Raw genomic sequence first — 4,096 nt, 5'->3', positions numbered from 1 at the left:
ATTAGTTGGGATAAAAACTTTAAACCTCTACATTTAAGTTAGATTGCAAGTAAAACAGAAAGTTACCTTTAAAATAAAAAATTTAAATTACCGAAAAGTAAATTTAGGAAATTATATAAAGAAAAACTCCTTTAATAATGCTGAGGAAAATCTGCTACTAGACCCTGCCAGCTCTTTAACAACTCAGGTGAGTACTGATAAAAATAGTAGTAGTATTTGTCTATTTGATTGATTGACCATAGGAGTATTTGGGATTATGATAAATAACATAGCCATAAATAAATATACAAAAATAAAGGATGATTAGTGATTAATTCTTTTTTTGTTTCCTTATTTGCATGATCGTCAAATTAGTTTTGATACTTGGTTGATTAAAAGTCATCTTATCTTCATTTATTGAGCTGTTCATTCGAGTTATCATTGGTTTAGTTTTAATTATTGGCTTATGAATTATATACTACATAATTTATTAAATTATTGTTATAGTTGTATTTATTTACAAACAAATTTTTTATAATAAATTATTTCCGATAATTTATACTTCTATCTGGACCCCCCCCCCCAAATTATTTCTGATACGGATTCGTTTCTGGGCCTAGAAAGTTTTTGAGGAACCATACGTGTGATCTCGACTGAAAGAAAAAAAAAATGAAAAACACAATGAGGGTGATCGATAGTCTGGAATTGAGAAGGTAGGAAGAACAAGATCGAGGTGCAGATCGAGCAAAGAATAAGGGGCAAAACTAGAGTTGTAATGGTAGAAAATATATTGCAGGAGATTTAAATACCAATTAGGAGGTATATGAATAAAATCACCATTCTCTAAGATGTTCTGTACTAGCATGTACATGCATGCATTAAGAAAACCTTCCAATTAAAAGGTACATAGGCCTTCTTCACTTTATTCATATTTAATAATAGAGTGCAAATTCAGAATTGACCGGGTACAAGACTCGGTTTATTATTTTCCATAAAGGTGGTTACGTGGTACTTATGCATAGACATCGAGGCCCCAACTCTTGGAAGCCGGATTGGTCCTGTATTTCCTATCCATGGTTTTGATGAGGTCCATGTCCTCTTTGCTCAGCTTGAAGTCATCAAGAACTTGCAGATTCTCTTTCAATCTCTCAACTTTTGAGGTCTTTGGAATGACTGCTATATTCCTTTGTATTCCCCACCTGAGAACAATCTGTGCTGCACTCTTTTCATACTTCTTAGCCAAACCCTGAAATAAAGATAGAATGCCACCCTTTTCAATCAGTACTTATATGTCTACTGTTATGAAGAAAACTGTTAATTGATTACTACATACCTTAAGGATTGGATCATCCAAACAAGAAATTGAACCAAAGTCCTTAGTGTTGGCCACAGAGCCTCCTAGAGGGGTATGAGCTGTAGCGCATATATTCCGTGCTTCCTACAGAATTTGATGAGAGATTCGCGCTGGAAGTATGGTTGACTTTCAAACTGATTTACTGCAGGCTTTATTTTGGAGTAAGCTAAGCAATCTCTTGTTAGAAAGATGTCATAGTTGCTGCATACATATATATAGTCATATATTATGAATTTTCCTTTGTTAGTCTGGGTACAATTCCAAAAAAACAAGCACTTATGTTATACAATATCATGATTTTAGTTTTATCTAATATTCATTAAATGATCCAACGATTTCCAGTTTTATTTTTCTTTTTTTTGGCACCTTATTCCAATGCTTCGAACTAATCCCAGAGACACAAGCTTTTCCATATCATGCCAGGTACTTTCCAGGGATATCGTGGTGTCCATGTCCAGCATCCTATCCTCATCCAAAACACTACCAGTAGTACCAACTCCTGTGAAATTTATATGTAGAATACCCGAAAAAATCAAAGCTCAACCTAAATAGTTTTCTGTTTAATCAATTTGTTATTATTAACCAATATGTTTGTATTAGAGAAAGAGAGATTTAGGCAACAAATGTATATACCAGTATGAGTAGAGGCTATAGGAAAGTGAATCAAGTAGAGATCTAGATACTCCAACTGAAGCTTCTTCAGGCTGTCTCTGCAGGCCCCAACAACATGTCCATGGTCTGAATTCCAAAGCTGCTGGCATGAAATACATAAGGACAAGGTAATTACTCGATCACTAATAGTCTACACAAAAATAATTAGTAGTTAATTAGCAATCTAATTACTGAAGTTTCCAACTAGACTGGCCTTAGAGGTAATGAACACATCCTCCCTCTTGACAAGTCCAGACCGAAATGCTTCTGCAAGCGCCTTCCCAACTTCTACTTCATTCTTGTAATGGGCTGCAACATTATATGGGCAACTTAAAACTCCTCGATCAAATTCCGATTCAGGAGAATATATGTAACATAGTGAATAAATAGAGAAACAAACGTAATGTTAAAAGCGTCTAGCTTGGAGCTGGCAGGCCAAGTTTCGAGTCTCCCATTAAAGATGAGTACTGCAAATAATAAGCTACTGTTATTAGGGCACAGTACGTACCAGCGCAGTCAAAATGGCGATAGCCAAGTTTGATGGCAGTGATGATGAGAGGCCCGATCTGATCTTTTTCCATGCGCCAAAGACCCAGACCCATTAGTGGCATCTCGAACCCACTATTCAGACTAATTGCCATATTTCTTCGAAAACCAATTAAAAATACCTAGCTAGCTAGGGCTAGCTAAGCTTCTAAGTTCTCTTTCTCTCCCTTTTTGTTTGGGGTAGCTACTGCTGCTCTGCTCGATCGTGACTTTATATATAGCTGCATGCATAAGCATTTGCGCCAGTATTAAAGAAAAGAGGGAACAACAATAAGAAGGGAGACTGAGACAACACTGTGAGAGAGCAAACACAGAGAGAGAGAGAGAGAGAGAGAGAGATACCACACACATGTTTAATGTTTCATGTTTACAAAGATCTACATACAATTTAGGATATGGAATAAACATGGTGAAATATAATAAACAATTACGAGTTATATTCCATCGTAATTTTTTTTTAAAGTTATATTTCTCAGACATGTCATTTGTGGACTAAATATAATTGGTTTCATTAAATTACGATATTTCATTTCCTTTATTGCACCATAACTACACCCACCTGTGGGAACCCTAAAACGAAACAGAATTGCAGACGGAGAAAGATGTTGCAATCGGAGAGAGTTGTAACAGAAATCATAGGACGCAAACCTACAATATCTCATGCATTCTTTTTATGTTTAAGTGTAGCTGGGGATTTAATATTCAATGTAATCGTTTCCAATGTCTTCCATCTCTCATGAATCATGTCCACCACTCCTTCAGTAACACCAAACCTCCAATCGTAGCCCTTGTGCTTCTTCTTGCTTCTCTGTCTACTTAGGTTTTTCCCATAAAAACTCACCATTATTCTTTCCAAATACATTCTCCACCCTTACTAATGTTCTGCCAACAACCCACCTCACAAGTTCCTTCCTTAACATGAGTTCATGAAATATATATGTGCTCCACAAAAATCCATTCATATATTCAAGACCACAAGCGGCCATTCAAGCATAACTTCACTTCTTCGAAAATCACTTACTAAGCTCACTTAGGACTTTTAAGACTGCATATGTTTTTTTTTGGAGCTCATGTCTCAAGTTTAATTGCTTAAAAATTTGATTTTATTGCGCACCTTAGTTAAGGTGGAGATAGTAGCGCATCCTAGCTACCATCTTCTTCCATCGCTGTTTCAGTCATCATGGGCTATTATGAAGTACTTAATAGTTATAGTGCAAAAATAACACAAGCCATTGCAAGTTTTTGATATGGGTGCGGCTATTGCCACCATTTTCTTTGTTCACCCTACTTGCTCATTACACCCTACATTTTAATTTCAATTATTAAATTTACTTATTTAACTCATTTCTCTTTCCAAGAATATCCTTATTTGACATATCCAATTAGAAAATAAATATTTTTAACGAAAATCTCTCATTTAATTTATACTCATAAAAAAATTAAAATTTATTAAAATTTCCTAATAAAATCATAATCTAATTTTACTCCCATTTTTTTAATTTTTTTCTTTCAATTTCAATTTTTTTTTATCAGGAATTTCAATGTTCTCTATTTCAATCTTGTAAA

At 34.7% G+C, this 4,096-nt stretch overlaps 1 pseudogene; it reads right to left on the bottom strand.

Moving 5' to 3' along the window:
• Positions 1-991: 991 nt before the first annotated feature.
• On the bottom strand, positions 992-2,637 carry LOC112174839 (annotated as a pseudogene).
• Positions 2,638-4,096: the final 1,459 nt, after the last annotated feature.

Source organism: Rosa chinensis, chromosome 6 (assembly GCF_002994745.2).
Source record: "Rosa chinensis cultivar Old Blush chromosome 6, RchiOBHm-V2, whole genome shotgun sequence".
Taxonomy (NCBI): Eukaryota; Viridiplantae; Streptophyta; class Magnoliopsida; order Rosales; family Rosaceae; genus Rosa; species Rosa chinensis.
Note: the sequence above shows the minus strand (reverse complement) of the source record. Positions and strands in the feature narration are given on the sequence as shown.